Consider the following 24,258-nt stretch of genomic DNA (forward strand, 5'->3'; position numbering starts at 1 on the left):
TTTGTGCCTTTATTACTGTTTTATTACCTTATTTTCCTGTGTTTGTGAGCTTATATTGTTGATTGCACTTGTGGGCTAAAGTATTGCTTATAGGTAACTAACAGGCTAATACACTCAAGTGTACCAGCCTTTGACAGCAATTTAGTCGAAAACAAAGCATTTACTGCATTTTTTCCTGTCTGTTTGAAAAAAAAACAAAAAAAAAAAATATTTCTCCTTTCCTAAACTTTACTTGCTAGTTGTTCCAGTGATCAGATTTTGCTGATCCCTGGGCTTTGTATTTGGTTTCTGTGTTCCTCCATTTTCTTGTGTGGCCGGAGGTAGTTTCTTTACTCACCAGTGGGAGTGGGGAGTACTGAGCTGCTTGTTTGTCCTCAGAGGAGTGGTTAGAAGCAGCAACTTGTAATTTGTTGGCCATTTTGGGTCATTTCCTGTTTTTTCCAGCCCCCTGCTATAAAGCACGCTTTGGCGGGCTTTTCTGGCATTAGAGAACTTGGCATAGCTCCTCGTGGTCCCCTGCAGAGTTCCTAAGCCAGCAGAGAGCAGAAAAGCAACTTTCTTGATCATAAGTATTTTTTAAAACTTTTTGTTTGCATTTTTCGATCTTTTAAGCTTTTCGACTACTGTTTGTGCCTTTATTACTGTTTTATTGCCTTATTTTCCTGTGTTTGTGAGCTTATATTGTTGATTGCACTTGTGGGCTAAAGTATTGCTTGTGTAACTAACAGGCTAATACACTCAAGTGTACCAGCCTTTGATAGCAATTTAGTCGAAAACAAAGCATTTACTGCATTTTTTCCTGTCTGTTTGAAAAAAAAAACAAAAAAAAACAAAAAAATATTTCTCCTTTCCTAAACTTTACTTGCTAGTTGTTCCAGTGATCAGATTTTGCTGATCCCTGGGCTTTGTATTTGGTTTCTGTGTTCCTCCATTTTCTTGTGTGGCCAGAGGTAGTTTCTTTACTCACCAGTGGGAGTGGGGAGTACTGAGCTGCTTGTTTGTCCTCAGAGGAGTGGTTAGAAGCAGCAACTTGTAATTTGTTGGCCATTTTGGGTCATTTCCTGTTTTTTCCAGCCCCCTGCTATAAAGCACGCTTTGGCGGCTTTTCTGGCATTAGAGAACTTGGCATAGCTCCTCGTGGTCCCCTGCAGAGTTCCTAAGCCAGCAGAGAGCAGAAAAAGCAACTTTCTTGATCATAAGTATTTTTAAAACTTTTTGTTTGCATTTTTCGATCTTTTAAGCTTTTCGACTACTGTTTGTGCCTTTATTACTGTTTTATTGCCTTATTTTCCTGTGTTTGTGAGCTTATATTGTTGATTGCACTTGTGGGCTAAAGTATTGCTTGTGTAACTAACAGGCTAATACACTCAAGTGTACCAGCCTTTGATAGCAATTTAGTCGAAAACAAAGCATTTACTGCATTTTTTCCTGTCTGTTTGAAAAACAAAAAAACAAAAAAATATTTCTCCTTTCCTAAACTTTACTTGTTAGTTGTTCCAGTGATCAGATTTTGCTGATCCCTGGGCTTTGTATTTGGTTTCTGTGTTCCTCCATTTTCTTGTGTGGCCAGAGGTAGTTTCTTTACTCACCAGTGGGAGTGGGGAGTACTGAGCTGCTTGTTTGTCCTCAGAGGAGTGGTTAGAAGCAGCAACTTGTAATTTGTTGGCCATTTTGGGTCATTTCCTGTTTTTTCCAGCCCCCTGCTATAAAGCACGCTTTGGCGGGCTTTTCTGGCATTAGAGAACTTGGCATAGCTCCTCGTGGTCCCCTGCAGAGTTCCTAAGCCAGCAGAGAGCAGAAAAGCAACTTTCTTGATCATAAGTATTTTTAAAACTTTTTGTTTGCATTTTTCGATCTTTTAAGCTTTTCGACTACTGTTTGTGCCTTTATTACTGTTTTATTGCCTTATTTTCCTGTGTTTGTGAGCTTATATTGTTGATTGCACTTGTGGGCTAAAGTATTGCTTGTGTAACTAACAGGCTAATACACTCAAGTGTACCAGCCTTTGATAGCAATTTAGTCGAAAACAAAGCATTTACTGCATTTTTTCCTGTCTGTTTGAAAAAACAAAAAAAAAAAAAAATATTTCTCCTTTCCTAAACTTTACTTGTTAGTTGTTCCAGTGATCAGATTTTGCTGATCCCTGGGCTTTGTATTTGGTTCCTGTGTTCCTCCATTTTCTTGTGTGGCCAGAGGTAGTTTCTTTACTCACCAGTGGGAGTGGGGAGTACTGAGCTGCTTGTTTGTCCTCAGAGGAGTGGTTAGAAGCAGCAACTTGTAATTTGTTGGCCATTTTGGGTCATTTCCTGTTTTTTCCAGCCCCCTGCTATAAAGCACGCTTTGGCGGGCTTTTCTGGCATTAGAGAACTTGGCATAGCTCCTCGTGGTCCCCTGCAGAGTTCCTAAGCCAGCAGAGAGCAGAAAAAGCAACGTTCTTGATCATAAGTATTTTTTAAAACTTTTTGTTTGCATTTTTCGATCTTTTCAGCTTTCGACTACTGTTTGTGCCTTTATTACTGTTTTATTGCCTTATTTTCCTGTGTTTGTGAGCTTATATTGTTGATTGCACTTGTGGGCTAAAGTATTGCTTGTGTAACTAACAGGCTAATACACTCAAGTGTACCAGCCTTTGATAGCAATTTAGTCGAAAACAAAGCATTTACTGCATTTTTTCCTGTCTGTTTGAAAAAAAAAAAAAACAAAAAAAATTTCTCCTTTCCTAAACTTTACTTGCTAGTTGTTCCAGTGATCAGATTTTGCTGATCCCTGGGCTTTGTATTTGGTTTCTGTGTTCCTCCATTTTCTTGTGTGGCCAGAGGTAGTTTCTTTACTCACCAGTGGGAGTGGGGAGTACTGAGCTGCTTGTTTGTCCTCAGAGGAGTGGTTAGAAGCAGCAACTTGTAATTTGTTGGCCATTTTGGGTCATTTCCTGTTTTTTCCAGCCCCCTGCTATAAAGCACGCTTTGGCGGGCTTTTCTGGCATTAGAGAACTTGGCATAGCTCCTCGTGGTCCCCTGCAGAGTTCCTAAGCCAGCAGAGAGCAGAAAAGCAACTTTCTTGATCATAAGTATTTTTAAAACTTTTTGTTTGCATTTTTCGATCTTTTAAGCTTTTCGACTACTGTTTGTGCCTTTATTACTGTTTTATTGCCTTATTTTCCTGTGTTTGTGAGCTTATATTGTTGATTGCACTTGTGGGCTAAAGTATTGCTTATAAGTAACTAACAGGCTAATACACTCAAGTGTACCAGCCTTTGATAGCAATTTAGTCGAAAACAAAGCATTTACTGCATTTTTTCCTGTCTGTTTGAAAAAAAAAAACAAAAAATATTTCTCCTTTCCTAAACTTTCCTTGGTAGTTGTTCCAGTGATCAGATTTTGCTGATCCCTGGGCTTTGTATTTGGTTTCTGTGTTCCTCCATTTTCTTGTGTGGCCAGAGGTAGTTTCTTTACTCACCAGTGGGAGTGGGGAGTACTGAGCTGCTTGTTTGTCCTCAGAGGAGTGGTTAGAAGCAGCAACTTGTAATTTGTTGGCCATTTTGGGTCATTTCCTGTTTTTCCAGCCCCTGCTATAAAGCACGCTTTGGCGGGCTTTTCTGGCATTAGAGAACTTGGCATAGCTCCTCGTGGTCCCCTGCAGAGTTCCTAAGCCAGCAGAGAGCAGAAAAAGCAACTTTCTTGATCATAAGTATTTTTAAAACTTTTTGTTTGCATTTTTCGATCTTTTAAGCTTTTCGACTACTGTTTGTGCCTTTATTACTGTTTTATTGCCTTATTTTCCTGTGTTTGTGAGCTTATATTGTTGATTGCACTTGTGGGCTAAAGTATTGCTTAAAAGTAACTAACAGGCTAATACACTCAAGTGTACCAGCCTTTGATAGCAATTTAGTCGAAAACAAAGCATTTACTGCATTTTTTCCTGTCTGTTTGAAAAAAAAAAAAAACCCCAAAAAAATATTTCTCCTTTCCTAAACTTTACTTGTTAGTCGTTCCAGTGATCAGATTTTGCTGATCCCTGGGCTTTGTATTTGGTTTCTGTGTTCCTCCATTTTCTTGTGTGGCCAGAGGTAGTTTCTTTACTCACCAGTGGGAGTGGGGAGTACTGAGCTGCTTGTTTGTCCTCAGAGGAGTGGTTAGAAGCAGCAACTTGTAATTTGTTGGCCATTTTGGGTCATTTCCTGTTTTTTTTTAGGCCCCTGCTATAAAGCACGCTTTGGCGGGCTTTTCTGGCATTAGAGAACTTGGCATAGCTCCTCGTGGTCCCCTGCAGAGTTCCTAAGCCAGCAGAGAGCAGAAAAGCAACTTTCTTGATCATAAGTATTTTTTAAAACTTTTTGTTTGCATTTTTCGATCTTTTAAGCTTTTCGACTACTGTTTGTGCCTTTATTACTGTTTTATTGCCTTATTTTCCTGTGTTTGTGAGCTTATATTGTTGATTGCACTTGTGGGCTAAAGTATTGCTTAAAAGTAACTAACAGGCTAATACACTCAAGTGTACCAGCCTTTGATAGCAATTTAGTCGAAAACAAAGCATTTACTGCATTTTTTCCTGTCTGTTTGAAAAAAAAACAAAAAAAAACAAAAAAAATTTCTCCTTTCCTAAACTTTACTTGCTAGTTGTTCCAGTGATCAGATTTTGCTGATCCCTGGGCTTTGTATTTGGTTTCTGTGTTCCTCCATTTTCTTGTGTGGCCAGAGGTAGTTTCTTTACTCACCAGTGGGAGTGGGGAGTACTGAGCTGCTTGTTTGTCCTCAGAGGAGTGGTTAGAAGCAGCAACTTGTAATTTGTTGGCCATTTTGGGTCATTTCCTGTTTTTTCCAGCCCCTGCTATAAAGCACGCTTTGGCGGGCTTTTCTGGCATTAGAGAACTTGGCATAGCTCCTCGTGGTCCCCTGCAGAGTTCCTAAGCCAGCAGAGAGCAGAAAAAGCAACTTTCTTGATCATAAGTATTTTTAAAACTTTTTGTTTGCATTTTTCGATCTTTTAAGCTTTTCGACTACTGTTTGTGCCTTTATTACTGTTTTATTGCCTTATTTTCCTGTGTTTGTGAGCTTATATTGTTGATTGCACTTGTGGGCTAAAGTATTGCTTAAAAGTAACTAACAGGCTAATACACTCAAGTGTACCAGCCTTTGATAGCAATTTAGTCGAAAACAAAGCATTTACTGCATTTTTCCTGTCTGTTTGAAAAAACAAAAAAACAAAAATATTTCTCCTTTCCTAAACTTTACTTGCTAGTTGTTCCAGTGATCAGATTTTGCTGATCCCTGGGCTTTGTATTTGGTTTCTGTGTTCCTCCATTTTCTTGTGTGGCCAGAGGTAGTTTCTTTACTCACCAGTGGGAGTGGGGAGTACTGAGCTGCTTGTTTGTCCTCAGAGGAGTGGTTAGAAGCAGCAACTTGTAATTTGTTGGCCATTTTGGGTCATTTCCTGTTTATTCCAGCCCCCCGCTATAAAGCACGCGTTAGCGCGCGGAGCTGCTACCGTTGCACACTAGGGCAGCGCCGGTTAAGCAGATTTAAACTATTAGGGCTACCTAAAGTTCACTCTTCAAATTTTCCCTTAAAACTACCTTCCTCAAAGTGTACTACTGTTCTATTTAGTGTATCCTCCAACTATAAATTATCTCTACTTGACTCCCAAGTAGACTATTCTCTATCCGTATAGCTAAGCACTTGCTCCTACAGTACTTATCACCTCGATACAGCACTCTTGTTATAGAAAGTACCCCAAAAAAGCAAACCCCATTTCTCGGTCACCCACATCCCCAAAACCTTTTTTAAGTTTTTCTGTCTATTCCTTCTAGCATGTCGAGGGATCAGTTGCTAATATCCTCTCCTGCTCAGCTGGTGAACCTGGGATTATTGAGGCAATGTTACAATTGCCTCATGTACACAGACAACCCTCTCCTCCTCCCACAAAACACAAATACATGCGAGAGATGCAACTATACGGCCAAACTGGAGGCTGAGCTCTCTCAACATAGGACTGGCAAGACCAGACAGGAGGAGAAGGTAACCACACACACTATAGACCCAGTCTCACATAATACCATCACAACCTCAAATCATACACATAAACACACAAAGACATACTCGGAGGCTCTGATCAAAAATCTACCAAAACAGCAGAGGCCACCAAAGCAGACACCCAAACAACTACCACCTCAGAACACAACACCTGCATCACATAGACCACACAGTCAGAGTGTCAAGCAGTCACAGCCCTTAAGGCCAAACACTATGCCAGACACACTAGTCATTGGTGACTCCATAGTCAGACACACTGACGTCCCGCTCACCAGACTGAGTAAGGAGAAGGTCACAGTAAGCTGCCTGTCGGGTGCTAGAATCCGCCACATAACGCATGCACTCAGGTCTCTCAACAGCAGGTACAAGTACGACTCAATCATTGTCCACGCTGGTGTAAACGACCTGAGACGTACCCCCTGGACTACATGAAAAGAGACATAGAGGAGCTCTCTGATTATGTAGCCCAGGCAGGTATGACCCTGACCTTGAGCAGTATCCTACCTTCACCAAGAATGATGCCACAATACAGAGATAAGATGATCAGTTTTAACAATTGGCTTAAACTCTGGTGTCATTCAAAGGGGATCCAATGTCTGTCTGCCTGGGATGACATGCTGGACAAGCCACGCTGTCGCAAGGGACGGCTTGCACTTGTCACCCTGGGATTCGGATTTTGGCAAAGGCTCTTGCCACCCCCATAGTGCCTTTTTAGGCAAGGCTCAAATTCTAAACCTACCACCCTAGAACAAAACAAAGAAAAAAACTAAGGGTAATGCTGCTCAATGCCAGAAGTCTCAACCTCAAGATGCACGCACTCGAGGCCCTTCTCAGTATGGAGAACATCGATGTCTGTGCTGTGACAGAAACCTGGTTCAAGGCTCCTGAGAGCACCCCAGCACTATCAGGTTTTACCTCATATCATGCGTTCCGGCCACAAAACCCGGACAATACCAAGAAAGGAGGAGGGGTATCCATATTCATCAAGGACACCCACACCTCAAGATTGGTGGCATCGCACGATGCATCGGAAACCATCCAGGTGCAATTAACCATAGGCAAGACTGCTATGCAAATTGTAGCATGTTACAGGCCACCCTCGCAAACTCAGGAACCTCACATGGCCTTCCTGAAAACACTGGAGGGATAAATGTATCTCCGAACACCATCATACTAGGTGACTTCAACTACCCTAATATAGACTGGGAACACTACTCAAGCCCAAACACTCTAGCCCAAAAGTTCCTGGAATTCATAAACTCAAATGCCATGGAACAACTAGTCACCATCCCCACAAGAGGAGAGAACATACTTGATCTCATCATCACGAACATGGGAGCACAATGTTCAACGCCAGAAGTATACCCCTCACTGGTGAGATCTGATCACAAACTAATCTCGCTGGAGGTGCTCCTCCGCCCCCACCGAAAATGAAAAAGACCACAGTAAAGAACTTCTCGAAGCCGACTTCACACTTCTAAAGACTAGTGTGGTCTCCTTTAAGGCCCCTGAGCGGCGGTTAACATTACTCAAACCGCTGAATCACTTACAAATGCCTTCTACCAGCACCTGCAGGGCTGCATGGATCAGGCAATCCCAAGCAAAACAAAGACTCTTTGTACCAAAGGCAAGCGTCCAGTCTGGTGGACCCCAGCCATAAACAAACTCTACAATAAAAGGAGAAAGCTACTACAAGATAGAGCAAAATCCTTAAAAGGTAAGACACCGCTGATCACTATAAGTAAAAGCTAAGAGCTCTCATAAAATCATCCAAAGCTAATTTTGAGAAAAAAATAGCTAAGGACTCTAAAGACAACCATAAAGCATTCTTTAGCTATGTCAGAAACCTAGGAGGAAACTCCCAGATATGCTCAGAATTAGTTCAAAATGATGTGAAGATTACTGATCCTACAGACATTGCCAACATACTGGCTGACAGGTTCAGTGCAAACTTCTCCCACCCTCCCGCCTAAAGAAGAGATATCTATACCAAATGATTGTAGCCCCCAAACATCTCCAACGCTCAGGTGAGAACTGCTCTCTCAAGGCAAAGAACACAGCATCCATGGGACCTGATGGTGTCCCCGGCTGTGTGCTCCATGAACTCAACGAGGAATTAAACCCACAGTTAGGACAGCTGTTTAATCTTAGTCTCACCTCCGGATACATACCCAGAGAGTGGCGCACAGCGACTGTGGTCCCACTCCACAAAGGCGGTGCCTCCACCGACCCTGGAAATTACCGTCCCATTAGCTTGACAAGCCTGATCTGCAAAGCCATGGAAAGGATCATAATGGATCTCATAAATAAAGACATAGGGAATTTGCAGACTTTGGATCCAACCCAGTTTGGCTTTGTCAAAGGCAGATCATGCCTTTTAAACTTGGTTGACTTTTTGAAACAGTCACCAAGGCCATTGACGAGGAAGGCAGTCCATACAGCCTACCTAGACCTGGCGAAGGCTTTCGATACAATACCCCACTCGGGTATCATTGAAAAACTCATCAACTTAAATGTAAACCCATACATTACAAGATGGGTTGCAAACTGGCTGAGTGACAGAACCCACAGGGTCAGAGTTGCTGGCGCCATGTCAGACTCTAAGCCTGTCACAAGTGGTGTCCCACAGGGCTCAGTCCTGGGCCCACTCTTGTTTGGCATCTACTTTTCTGAAGTACAAGCAAACACAGGAGGGTTATGGCTGACAAAGTTCGCAGATGACTGCAAACTGGGCGCCGTAGTTGAGAACACATCCGACACAGATATCCTTCAGAAGGGTCTCACAGAAACGGATAACTGGTGCCAGAGCCATGGCCTCAAGTTAAATGCCAAGAAATGCATAGTCATACCCTTCGGGAAAAATAAGGTTACCCCTAGCTACCATATAGGTGGCAATCCCTGAACACAGAAGAAGTTATTAGGGACCTGGGAACCCAGGTTGACAGTAGCCTTTCATTCGACACTCATATTGCTAAAGTAGTTAGGAAGACCTTCTACATTGCCCACCTTATCATGAAGGGATTCACATCTAGATCAAGGGAAGTCATAGTCTCCCTATACTCATCACTCATCAGACCAATGATCGAGTACAATGCCCCATTCGGAATGTATCTGACCCGACACTTGCAGCAGCTGGAGAGGCCACAAAAGTTCCTCACCAAAAGGATAAAGGGTCTCAAAAATCTGTCTTATGCTGCACGACTGAAAGAACTCCAGTTATATTCAGTTGCGTACCGCTTACTCAGAGGTGACCTATGCCTGACATACAAGGCCATGTCAAACCCAGATTTGATGAATATGCTTCATCTCAAAAAATCTAGATCCCTCAGAGCCACAAGGGCGGGTGACTTAAACCTCGACACGGTTATTAATAGGACGTGCTGGAGGGATAGATTCATCACCCAAAGACTCCCTATGCTGTGGAACAAAATCCCGGTTTATGTGAGGCAGAGCACCTCGCTGGCCTTGTTCAAGAGGAATCTTGACCAATGGATGGGAGATCGCAGATACACCCCAGGGGTTACCTCAGTGTCACTGCTCGACAGAGGCACAGCTAAATAATGGGCATAGTTTCTCCAAACTAAGGGGTGGCGTAAGCCACAAAACTATGGCTAGGCTTATAAATGCCCTCGGGCAGATAGCCTAGTATGAACCTATGAACCTATGAACCTATGAATACAGGAACCTGAATATTAACGAATACCTAAGGGAATGTTTAAACAGGGAAATTGTTCCTAAGGGGTTAAGGGTCTGGAAATTTCCGAATAATGTTGTGGCAGGATCTGTGTATCATAAAGAGCTGCTTACTTATCACCTCGATACAGCACTCTTATTATAGAAAGTACCCCAAAAAAAAAGCAAACCCCATTTCTCGGTCACCCACATCCCCAAAACATTTCTTAAAGTTTTTCTGTCTATTCCTTCTAGCATGTCAAGGGATCAGTTGCTAATATCCTCTCCTGCTCAGCTGGTAAACCTGGGATTATTGAGGCAATGTTACAATTGCCTCATGTACACAGACAACCCTCTCCTCCTCCCACAAAACACAAATACATGCGAGAGATGCAACTATACGGCCAAACTGGAGGCTGAGCTCTCTCAACATAGGACTGGCAAGACCAGACAGGAGGAGAAGGTAACCACACACACTATAGACCCAGTCTCACATAATACCATCACAACCTCAAATCATACACATAAACACACAAAGACATACTCGGAGGCTCTGATCAAAAATCTACCAAAACAGCAGAGGCCACCAAAGCAAACACCCAAACAACTACCACCTCAAAACACAACACCTGCATCACATAGACCACACAGTCAGAGTGTCAAGCAGTCACAGCCCTTAAGGCCAAACACTATGCCAGACACACTAGTCATTGGTGACTCCATAGTCAGACACACTGACGTCCCGCTCACCAGACTGAGTAAGGAGAAGGTCACAGTAAGCTGCCTGTCGGGTGCTAGAATCCGCCACATAACGCATGCACTCAGGTCTCTCAACAGCAGATACAAGTACGACTCAATCATTGTCCACGCTGGTGTAAACGACCTGAGGCGTACCTCCCTGGACTACATGAAAGAGACATAGAGGAGCTCTCTGATTATGTAGCCCAGGCAGGTATGACCCTGACCTTGAGCAGTATCCTACCTTCACCAAGAATGATGCCACAATACAGAGATAAGATGATCAGTTTTAACAATTGGCTTAAACTCTGGTGTCATTCAAAGGGGATCCAATGTCTGTCTGCCTGGGATGACATGCTGGACAAGCCACGCTGCTTCGCAAGGGACGGCTTGCACTTGTCACCCTGGGATTCCGGATTTTGGCAAAGGCTCTTGCCACCCCATAGTGCCTTTTTAGGCAAGGCTCAAATTCTAAACCTACCACCCTAGAACAAAACAAAGAAAAACTAAGGGTAATGCTGCTCAATGCCAGAAGTCTCAACCTCAAGATGCACGCACTCGAGGCCCTTCTCAGTATGGAGAACATTGATGTCTGTGCTGTGACAGAAACCTGGTTCAAGGCTCCTGAGAGCACCCCAGCACTATCAGGTTTTACCTCATATCATGCGTTCTGGCCTCAAAACCCAGACAATACCAAGAAAGGAGGAGGGGTATCCATATTCATCAAGGACACCCACACCTCAAGATTGGTGGCATCGCACGATGCATCGGAAACCATCCAGGTGCAATTAACCATAGGCAAGACTGCTATGCAAATTGTAGCATGTTACAGGCCACCCTCGCAAACTCAGGAACCTCACATGGCCTTCCTGAAAACACTGGAGGGGATAAATGTATCTCCGAACACCATCATACTAGGTGACTTCAACTACCCTAATATAGACTGGGAACACTACTCAAGCCCAAACACTCTAGCCCAAAAGTTCCTGGAATTCATAAACTCAAATGCCATGGAACAACTAGTCACCATCCCCACAAGAGGAGAGAACATACTTGATCTCATCATCACGAACATGGGAGCACAATGTTCAATGCCAGAAGTATACCCCTCACTGGTGAGATCTGATCACAAACTAATCTTGCTGGAAGTCCTCATCCCGCCCCCACCCAAAATGAAAAAGACCACAGTAAAGAACTTCTCGAAAGCCGACTTCACACTTCTAAAGACTAGTGTGGCCTCCTTTAAGGCCCCTGTGCCGGCGGTTAACATTACTCAAACCGCTGAATCACTTACAAATGCCTTCTACCAGCATCTGCAGGGCTGCATGGATCAGGCAATCCCAAGCAAAACAAAGACTCTTTGTACCAAAGGCAAGCGTCCAGTCTGGTGGACCCCAGCCATAAACAAACTCTACAATAAAAGGAGAAAGCTACTACAAGATAAAGCAAAATCCTTAAAAGGTAAGACACCGCTGATCACTATAAGTAAAAAGCTAAGAGCTCTCATAAAATCATCCAAAGCTAATTTTGAGAAAAAAATAGCTAAAGACTCTAAAGACAACCATAAAGCATTCTTTAGCTATGTCAGAAACCTAGGAGGAAACTCCCAGATATGCTCAGAATTAGTTCAAAATTATGTGAAGATTACTGATCCTACAGACATTGCCAACATACTGGCTGACAGGTTCAGTGCAAACTTCTCCCACCCTCCCCGCCTAAAGAAGAGATATCTATACCAAATGATTGTAGCCCCCCAAACATCTCCAACGCTCAGGTGAGAACTGCTCTCTCCAAGGCAAAGAACACAGCATCCATGGGACCTGATGGTGTCCCCGGCTGTGTGCTCCATGAACTCAACGAGGAATTAAACCCACAGTTAGGACAGCTGTTTAATCTTAGTCTCACCTCGGATACGCACCAGGAGTGGCGCAGCGACTGTGGTCCCACTCCACAAAGGCGGTGCCTCCACCGACCCTGGAAATTACCGTCCCATTAGCTTGACAAGCCTGATCTGCAAAGCCATGGAAAGGATCATAATGGATCTCATAAATAAAGACATAGGGAATTTGAAGACTTTGGATCCAACCCAGTTTGGCTTTGTCAAAGGCAGATCATGCCTTTTAAACTTGGTTGACTTTTTTGAAACAGTCACCAAGGCCATTGATGAGGGGAAGGCAGTCCATACAGCCTACCTAGACCTGGCGAAGGCTTTCGATACAATACCCCACTCTGGTATCATTGAAAAACTCATCAACTTAAATGTAAACCCATACATTACAAGATGGGTTGCAAACTGGCTGAGTGACAGAACCCACAGGGTCAGAGTTGCTGGCGCCATGTCAGACTCTAAGCCTGTCACAAGTGGTGTCCCACAGGGCTCAGTCCTGGGCCCACTCTTGTTTGGCATATACTTTTCCGAAGTACAAGCAAACACAGGAGGGTTATGGCTGACAAAGTTCGCAGATGACTGCAAACTGGGCGCCGTAGTTGAGAACACATCCGACACAGATATCCTTCAGAAGGGTCTCACAGAAACGGATAACTGGTGCCAGAGCCATGGCCTAAAGTTAAATGCCAAAAAATGCATAATCATACCCTTCGGGAAAAATAAGGTTACCCCTAGCTACCACATAGGTGGCAATCCCCTGAACACAGAGGAAGTTATTAGGGACCTGGGAACCCAGGTTGACAGTAGCCTTTCATTCGACACTCATATTGCTAAAGTAGTTAGGAAGACCTTCTACATTGCCCACCTTATCATGAAGGGATTCACATCTAGATCAAGGGAAGTCATAGTCTCCCTATACTCATCACTCATCAGACCAATGATCGAGTACAATGCCCCATTCAGAATGTATCTGACCCGACACTTGCAGCAGCTGGAGAGGCCACAAAAGTTCCTCACCAAAAGGATAAAGGGTCTCAAAAATCTGTCTTATGCTGCACGACTGAAAGAACTCCAGTTATATTCAGTTGCGTGCAGCTTACTCAGAGGTGACCTATGCCTGACATACAAGGCCATGTCAAACCCAGATTTGATGAATATGCTTCATCTCAAAAATCTAGATCCCTCAGAGCCACAAGGGCGGGTGACTTAAACCTCGACACGGTTATTAATAGGACGTGCTGGAGGGATAGATTCATCACCCAAAGACTCCTATGCTGTGGAACAAAATCCCGGTTTATGTGAGGCAGAGCACCTCGCTGGCCTTGTTCAAGAGGAATCTTGACCAATGGATGGGAGATCGCAGATACACCCCAGGGGTTACCTCAGTGTCACTGCTCGACAGAGGCACAGCTAAATAATGGGCATAGTTTCTCCAAACTAAGGGGTGGCGTAAGCCACAAAACTATGGCTAGGCTTATAAATGCCCTCGGGCAGATAGCCTAGTATAAACCTATGAACCTATGAACCTATGAATACAGGAACCTGAATATTGAAAATGAATACCTAAGGGAATGTTTAAACAGGGAAATTGTTCCTAAGGGGTTAAGGGTCTGGAAATTTCCGAATAATGTTGTGGCAGGATCTGTGTATCATAAAGAGCTGCTTACTGTATTTAACAATTGTGGTTTAGATGTTTTGAAACTTATGATTAAAGAAAACAATCGGGTTTTAGAAATTGTATATAAACATATTGAAGAAATTGACCAGTGCATTAAAAATGATGTTATGTTCACTATTCTAGAGGAGAAAGATAAATACTTCAAGTTAAGGATGGTGTGCTTTCAGTGTTGTGGCTCAATAAAGAACCAATTTTTGGGATATCCTGCTTCGTTTTTCCTGGCTTGTGTAGGTGGTTACTAGTACTTTTGGCTTGGATTCTGCTTACTTTTGGTTACTTACAAAACAACACAGAGTCTCCTAGTGTTGACAGCCTGTCTCCTGTTGACTGAACTGAAAGATAACTTTTATAGCATAATCATAAAACAATTTAATTTCAACTTATTTTCTGTGAATTTTTCCATGTTAATCTTTCATGTTCCAGTAACCACTATTAAAATTATATACATTTACACAGCCGCAATAGTTTATATACATTTCTGTTTTAAGCCAGCAGAGCATGATGTAGTTACATTTTAGCTCAGTACATAACATACAGTTCTGTATACATCATATCAATATTCACAAATTACATAGAATTATTTAGAAAATCCGATATAGCTGGGCTAGCACCATTTCCTTTTGTGGCACATACCATCAGTTGCCATCTGTGATTAGTGTAATATCACACTCAGTGCATATATTAGTTACCGTCTGTGGTAACTGTAATATGACACTCAGTGCATGCCATCGGTTATCATCTGTATAAGTATAATAGCACACTCAGTGCATACCATCAGTTACCATCTGTGGTAATTGTAATATCACACTCAGTGCACACCATCCGTTACTGTCTGTGGTAAGTGCAATATCGCACTCAGTGCATACCATCTTTTACCATCTGTGGTAAATGTACTGTCACAGTCAGTGCATACCATCAGTTACCATCTGTGGTAAGTGTGATATCACACTCAGTGCATACCATCAGTTACCATCTCTGGTAAGTGTAATATCACACTCAGTGCATACCATCAGCTACTGTCTTTGGTAAGTGTAATATCACATTCAGTGCACCCCATCCATTACTATCTGTCGTAACTGTAATATCACACTCAGTGCATACCATCAGTTGCCATCTGTGGTAACTGTAATATCTCACCCAATGCATACCATCAGGTCTATATTATGTGATCAAAGAGTCTAATCTTTGAACACATAATAATCAACAAATACACAGCAAATGTAAACCGGGAAAGGCCACGTCCGCAAATTTTTTTCTCGGAAAAAAAATCAGTTGGCCATATATGGGAATTGCCCTTTTCTTCAATGTAGAATGATCTTTGACTTGGTATATTTAGTTAGGGGGGTGTGAGGCACAGCCCCCCACAGAGGGTGTGTGGGTTGAAGCCCCCCACTTGATTAGTGTTTTAAATGTTTTTTTATTTTTATTTTTTACAGCTATGTGAATTTTTTCCTGAGGAAAAAAATCGTGGACGTGGCCATTCGCAGTTTACAGCGTTTGCTATGTATTTATCGATTATTATGTCTTTGAAGAGCAGACTCTTCGATCACATACTATAGACCTCATACCATGTTACCATCTATAGTAACTGTAATATGACACTCAGTGCATAGCATCAGTTACCGTCTGTTTAAGTATAATATCACACTCAGTGCATACCATCATTTACCGTCTGTGATATGTGAAATATCACACTCAGTGCACACCATCTATTACTGTCTGTGGTAAGTGTAATATCGCACTCAGTGCATACCATCAGTTACCGTCTGTGGTAAGGGTAATATCACACTCAGTGCATACCATCAGTTACCATCTGTGGTAACTGTAATATCACACCCAGTGCATAGCATCAATTACCATCTGTTTCAGTGTAATATCACACTCAGTGCATACCATAAGGACTATATTATGTGATCAAAGCGTCCACTCTTCGAACACATAATAATCAACAAATGCACAGTGAATGCTGTAAACCGCAAATGGCTACATCCACAAATTTTTTTCTCAGGGAAAAAAATTCAGGTGGCTGTTATTGGGAATTGCCCTTTTCTTCAATGTAGAATGATTTTGGACTTGGTATATTTTAGTTAGGGGGTGAGGGGGGCACAGCCCCCCACATCGGGGGGGTGGGGGGTGGGACAAAGTCCTCCATTTGATTAGTGTTTTAAAGATTTTTTTTTTATTTTACAGCCACGTGAATTTTTTCCAAAGGAAAACATTCATAGACATGGCCATACACAGTTTACAGCATTTGCTGTGTATTTGTCGATTATTATGTGTTCAAAGAGTAGACTCTTCGACCCATACCATCAGTTACTGTCTATAGTAACTGTAATATGACACTCAGTGCATACTATCAGTTACCAACTGTGGTAAGTGTAATATCACACTCAGTGCACACCATCCATTACTGTCTGTGGTAAGTGTAATATTGCACTCAGTGCATACCATCTGTTACCTTCTGAGATAAGTATAATATCACACTCAGTGCATACCATCAGTTACCATCTGTGGTAAGGGTAATATCACACTCAGTGCATACCATCAGTTACCATCTGTGGTAAGGGTAATATCACACTCAGTGCACACTATCCATTACTGTCTGTGATAACTGTAATATCACACTCAGTGTATAGCATCAGTTACCATCTGTGGTAACTGTAATATCACACTCAGTGCATACCATCAGTTACCATCTCTTTAAGTGTAATATCACACTCAGTGCATCCCATCGGTTCTATATTATGTGATCAAAGTGTCTATTCTTCAAACACATAATAATCAACAAATACACAGTGAATGCTGTAAGCCACGAATGGCCACGTCAGTGAATTTTTTATTCGGGGAAAAAAATTCAGTTTGCCGTTTTTGGGAATTGCCCTTTTCTTCAATGTAGAGCAATCTCGGAGTTGGTATATTTAGTTAGGTGGTGTGCGGGGAACAGCCACCCACATAGGAGTGTGCGGGGTGAAGCCTTCCACTTGATTAGTGTTTTAAAGTTTGTTTTTTTTTTTTTTACAGCCACGTGCATTTTTACCAAAGGAAAATTTTTCTGGACGTGGTCATACACAGTTTACAGCATTTTCTGTGTATTTGTCAATTATTATGTGTTCAAAGAGTACACTCTTTGACCCATAACATCCGTTACCGTCTATAGTAACTGTAATATGACACTCAGTACATACCATCAGTTACCGTCTGTGTAAGTGTAATATCACATTCAGTGCACACCATCCATTACTGTCTCTGGTAAGTGTAATATCGCACTCAGTGCATACCTTCTGTTACCATCTGTGGGAAATGTACTATCACACTCAGGGCATACCATCTGTTACCATCTGTGGTAAGGGTAATGTCACATTCAGTGCATACCATCAGTTACTGTCTGTGGTAAGTGTAATATCACACTCAGTGCATATCATCTGTTACCTTCTGAGGTAAGTTTAATATCACACTCAGTGCATACCATCAGTTACCATCTGTAGTAAGTGTAATATCACACTCAGTGCATGCCATCAGTTACCATCTGTGGTAAGGGTAATATCACACTCAGTGCATACCATCAGTTACCATCTGTGGTAAGTGTAATATCACACTCAGTACATACCATCAGTTACCATCTGTGGAAAGGGTAATATCACACTCAGTGCATACCATCAGTTACCATATGTGGTAAGTGCAATATCACACTCAGTGCATACCATCAATTGCCGTCTGTGGAAAGTGTAATATCACACTCAGTGCATACCATCAGTTACCGTCTGTGGTAAGTGTAATATCACACTCAGTGCATACCATCAGTTACCGTCTGAGGTAAATTTAATATCGCACTCAGTGCATACCATCTGTTACCATCTGTGGGAAATGTACTATCACACTCAGTGCATACCATCTGTTACCATCTGTGGGAAATGAACTATCACACTCAGGGCATACCATCAGTAACCTCTGTGGAAAGGGTAATATCACACTCAATGCATACCATCAGTTACCATCTGTGGTAACTGTAACATCACACTCAGTGCATACCATCAGTTACCATCTGTAGTAAGTGTAATATCACACTCAGTGCATACCATCAGTTACCGTCTGTGGTAAGGATAATATCACACTCAGTGCATACCATCAGTTACCATCTGTGGTAAGTGTAATATCACACTCAGTGCATACCATCCATTACTGTCTGTGGTAAGTGCGACATAAGTAATGTGCGGCGGTGCAGTGGTGCAGCGGTAGCATTGTTGCCTCACAGCAAGAGATTCATCGGTTCGATTCTAGGCTGGGATGCCTTCTGTGCGGAATCTGCATGTCCTCCCTGCATTCATGTGGGTTTCTTCTGGGTGCTCCAGTTTCCTCCCACATTACAAAGACATGCATCTGGAGCCTTTCTCTCTGGGCCTCCTTTGAAAATTGGCTTTGTTCCAAGTTGGACTTTCCCGGTTAACAAATGTAAAATAAAAATAAAATAAAAATAAAGTGTAATATCACAATCAGTGCATACCATCTGTTACCATCTGTGGGAAATGTACTATCACACTCAGGGCATACCAACAGTTACCATCTGTGGTAAGGGTAATATCACAGTCAGTGCATACCATCAGTTACCATCTGAGATAAGTTTAATATCGCACTCAGTGCATACCATCTGTTACCATCTGTGGGAAATGAACTATCACACTCAGGGCATACCATCAGTTACCATCTGTGGAAAGGGTAATATAACACTCAGGGCATACCATCAGTTACCGTCTGTGGAAAGGGTAGTATCACACTCAGTGCATACCATCAGTTGCCGTTTATGGTAAGTGTAATATCACTCTGAGTGCATACCATCAGGTACCATCTGTGGTAAGTGTAATATCACACTCAGTGCATACCATCAGTTACTGTCTTTGGTTAGTGTAATATCACACTCAGCGCATACCATCAGGTACCATATGTGGTAAGTGTATTATCAAACTCAGTGCATACCATCAGTTACTGTTTGTGGTAAGTGTAATATCACACTCAGTGCATACCATCAGTTACTGTCTTTGGTTAGTGTAATATCACACTCAGTGCATACCATCAGGTACCATTTGTGGTAAGTGTATTATCAAACTCAGTGCATACCATCAGTTACCGTCTGTGGTTTTTTTAATATCACACTCACTGCATCCCATCAGTTCTATATTATGTGATCGAAGAGTCTACTCTTCGAACACATAATCATTAAGAAATACTCAGCAAATGCTGTAAACCATGAATGGCTACGTTCGCGATTTTATTCCTTGGGAAAAAATTCAGTTGGCTGTTTTTGGGAATTGCCCTTTTCTTCAATGTAGAGCAGTCTCGGAGTTGATATATTTAGTTAGGGGGGTGTGTGGGGCACAGCCAACCACATCGGGGTGGTGGGGTGAAGCCCTTCACTTGATTAGTGTTTTAAAGTTTTGTTTTTTTTTTTACGGCCGCGTGAATTTTTTCCCCAATGAAAAAATTTGCAGACATGGCCAGTCACAGTTTACAGCATTTGCTGTGTATCTATTGATTATTATCTGTTAGAAGAGTAGACTCTTCGATCAAATAATATAGATCCCATACAGTCAGTTACGGTCTATAGTTACTGTAATTACAAACTCACTATATACCATCAGGTACCATCTGTGGTAAGTGTAATATCACATTCAGTGCACCCCATCCATTACTATCTGTCGTAACTGTAACATCACACTCAGTGCATACCATCAGTTACCGTCTGTGGTAAGTGTAATATCACACTCAGTGCAAACCATCAGGTACCATATGTGGTAAGTGCAATATCACACTCAGTGCATACCATCAGGTACCATATGTGGTAAGTGCAATATCACACTCAGTGCATACCATCAGTAACTGTCTGTGGTAACTGTAACATCACACTCAGTGCATACCATCAGGTACCATCTGTGGTAAGTGCAATATCACACTCAGTGCATACCATCAGTTACCATCTGTGGTAACTGTAACATCACACTCAGTGCATACCATCAGGTACCATCTGTGGTAAGTGCAATATCACACTCAGTGCATACCATCAGTTATCGTCTGTGGAAAGTGTAACATCAAACTCAGTGCATACCATCAGTTACTGTTGGTGGTAAGTGTAAAATCACACTGAGTGCATACCATCAGTTACCATCTGTGGTAACTGTAACATCACACTCAGTGCATACCATCAGTTACTGTCTGTGGTAAGTGTAATATCACACTTAGTGCATACCATCAGGTACTGTCTGTGGTAAGTGTAAAATCACACTCAGTCATACCATCAAATGCCATCCGTGGAAAGTGTAATATCACACAGTGTAAAATCACACTCAGTCATACCATCAATTGCCATCTGTGGAAAGTGTAATATCACACTCAGTGCATACCATCAGGTACCATCTGTGGTAAGTGCAATATCAGACTCAGTGCATACCATCAATTGCCATCTGTGAAACGTGTAATATCACACTCAGTGCATACCATCAGTTACTGTCTGTGGTAAGTGTAATATCACACTCAGTGCATACCATCAGTTACCGTCTGTGGTAAGTGTAATATCACACTCAGTGCATACCTTCAGTTACCATCTGTGGTAAGTGTAATATCACATTCATAGATTCATAGATTAGTACTAGCTAACTGCCCTTGTGAGCCATTTTAAGCCTAGCCAATTACCCCTTATGAGACTCAAACCCTGCACATTGTGTTTGTAAGGCAAACACCTTTACCATTAGGCCACCCTCCCATGCATAGCATCAGTTACCATCTGTGGTAAGTGTAATATCACTCTCAGTGCATACCATCAGCTACTGTCTTTGGTAAGTGTAATATCACACTCAGTGCATACTAATCAGCTCCTGTCTTTGGTAAATGTAATATCACACTCAGTATATACCATCAGTTACCATCTCTGGTAAGTGTAATATCACACTCAGTGCATACCATCAGTTACCATCTCTGGTAAGTGTAATATCACACTCACTGCATACCATCAGCTACTGTCTTTGGTAAGTGTAATATCACACTCAGTGCATACCATCAATTGCCGCCTGTGGAAAGTGTAATATAACACTCAGTGCATGCCATCAGTTACCATCTGTGGAAAGTGTAATATCACACTCAGTGCATACCATCAGTTACCATCTGTGGTAAGTGTAATATCACACTCACTGCATACCATCAGCTACTGTCTTTGGTAAGTGTAATATCACACTCAGTGCATACCATCAATTGCCACCTGTGGAAAGTGTAATATAACACTCAGTGCATACCATCAGTTACCGTCTATGGTAAGTTTAATATCACATGTAGTGCATTCCATCAGTTACTGTCTGTGGCAACTGTAATATCACACTGAGTGCATACCATCAGTTACCGTCTGTGGTAAATGTAATATCACACAGTGCATATCATCATACCATCAGCTACTGTATTTGGTAAGTGTAATATCACACTCAGTGCATACCATCAATTGCCACCTGTGGAAAGTGTAATATAACACTCAGTGCATACCATCAGTTGCCATCTGTGGAAAGTGTAATATCACACTCAGTGCATACCATCAGTTACCGTCTGTGGTAAGTGCAATATCACTCTCAGTGCATACCATCCACTACAGTCTTTGGTAAGTGTAATATCACACTCAGTGCATACCAATCAGCTACTGTCTTTGGTAAATGTAATATCACACTCAGTATATACCATCAGTTACCATCTCTGGTAAGTGTAATATCACACTCGGTGCATACCATCAGTTACCATCTCTGGTAAGTGTAATATCACACTCACTGCATACCATCAGCTACTGTCTTTGGTAAGTGTAATATCACACTCAGTGCATACCATCAATTGCCACCTGTGGAAAGTGTAATATAACACTCAGTGCATACCATCAGTTACCGTCTGTGGTAAGTGCAATATCACACTCAGTGCATACCATCAGGTACTGTCTGTGGTAACTGTAATATCACACTCAGTGCATACCATCAGGTACTGTCTGTGGTAACTGTAATATCAAACTCAGTGCATACCATCAGTTACCGTCTGTGGTTTTTTTAATATCACACTCACTGCATCCCATCAGTTCTATATTATGTGATCGAAGAGTCTACTCTTCGAACACATAATCATTAAGAAATACTCAGCAAATGCTGTAAACCATGAATGGCTACGTTCGCGATTTTATTCCTTGGGAAAAAATTCAGTTGGCTGTTTTTGGGAATTGCCCTTTTCTTCAATGTAGAGCAGTCTCGGAGTTGATATATTTAGTTAGGGGGGTGTGTGGGGCACAGCCAACCACATCGGGGTGGTGGGGTGAAGCCCTTCACTTGATTAGTGTTTTAAAGTTTTTTTTTTTTTTTTTACGGCCGCGTGAATTTTTTCCCCAATGAAAAAATTTGCAGACATGGCCAGTCACAGTTTACAGCATTTGCTGTGTATCTATTGATTATTATCTGTTAGAAGAGTAGACTCTTGATCAAATAATATAGATCCCATACAGTCAGTTACGGTCTATAGTTACTGTAATTACAAACTCACTATATACCATCAGGTACCATCTGTGGTAAGTGTAATATCACATTCAGTGCACCCCATCCATTACTATCTGTCGTAACTGTAACATCACACTCAGTGCATACCATCAGTTACCGTCTGTGGTAAGTGTAATATCACACTCAGTGCAAACCATCAGGTACCATATGTGGTAAGTGCAATATCACACTCAGTGCATACCATCAGGTACCATATGTGGTAAGTGCAATATCACACTCAGTGCATACCATCAGTAACTGTCTGTGGTAACTGTAACATCACACTCAGTGCATACCATCAGGTACCATCTGTGGTAAGTGCAATATCACACTCAGTGCATACCATCAGTTACCATCTGTGGTAACTGTAACATCACACTCAGTGCATACCATCAGGTACCATCTGTGGTAAGTGCAATATCACACTCAGTGCATACCATCAGTTATCATCTGTGGAAAGTGTAACATCAAACTCAGTGCATACCATCAGTTACTGTTGGTGGTAAGTGTAAAATCACACTGAGTGCATACCATCAGTTACCATCTGTGGTAACTGTAACATCACACTCAGTGCATACCATCAGTTACTGTCTGTGGTAAGTGTAATATCACACTTAGTGCATACCATCAGGTACTGTCTGTGGTAAGTGTAAAATCACACTCAGTCATACCATCAAATGCCATCCATGGAAAGTGTAATATCACACACAGTGCATACCATCAGGTACCATCTGTGGTAAGTGTAAAATCACACTCAGTCATACCATCAATTGCCATCTGTGGAAAGTGTAATATCACACTCAGTGCATACCATCAGGTACCATCTGTGGTAAGTGCAATATCAGACTCAGTGCATACCATCAATTGCCATCTGTGAAACGTGTAATATCACACTCAGTGCATACCATCAGTTACTGTCTGTGGTAAGTGTAATATCACACTCGGTGCATACCATCAGTTACCGTCTGTGGTAAGTGTAATATCACACTCAGTGCATACCTTCAGTTACCATCTGTGGTAAGTGTAATATCACATTCATAGATTCATAGATTAGTACTAAACTAACTGCCCTTGTGAGCCATTTTAAGCCTAGCCAATTACCCCTTATGAGACTCAAACCCTGCACATTGTGTTTGTAAGGCAAACACCTTTACCATTAGGCCACCCTCCCATGCATAGCATCAGTTACCATCTGTGGTAAGTGTAATATCACTCTCAGTGCATACCATCAGCTACTGTCTTTGGTAAGTGTAATATCACACTCAGTGCATACTAATCAGCTCCTGTCTTTGGTAAATGTAATATCACACTCAGTATATACCATCAGTTACCATCTCTGGTAAGTGTAATATCACACTCGGTGCATACCATCAGTTACCATCTCTGGTAAGTGTAATATCACACTCACTGCATACCATCAGCTACTGTCTTTGGTAAGTGTAATATCACACTCAGTGCATACCATCAATTGCCGCCTGTGGAAAGTGTAATATAACACTCAGTGCATGCCATCAGTTGCCGTCTGTGGAAAGTGTAATATCACACTCAGTGCATACCATCAGTTACCATCTGTGGTAAGTGTAATATCACACTCACTGCATACCATCAGCTACTGTCTTTGGTAAGTGTAATATCACACTCAGTGCATACCATCAATTGCCACCTGTGGAAAGTGTAATATAACACTCAGTGCATACCATCAGTTACCGTCTATGG

Source organism: Protopterus annectens, chromosome 14.part0 (genome assembly GCF_019279795.1).
Source record: "Protopterus annectens isolate FY-2018-M chromosome 14.part0, PAN1.0, whole genome shotgun sequence".
Taxonomy (NCBI): domain Eukaryota; kingdom Metazoa; phylum Chordata; order Ceratodontiformes; family Protopteridae; genus Protopterus; species Protopterus annectens.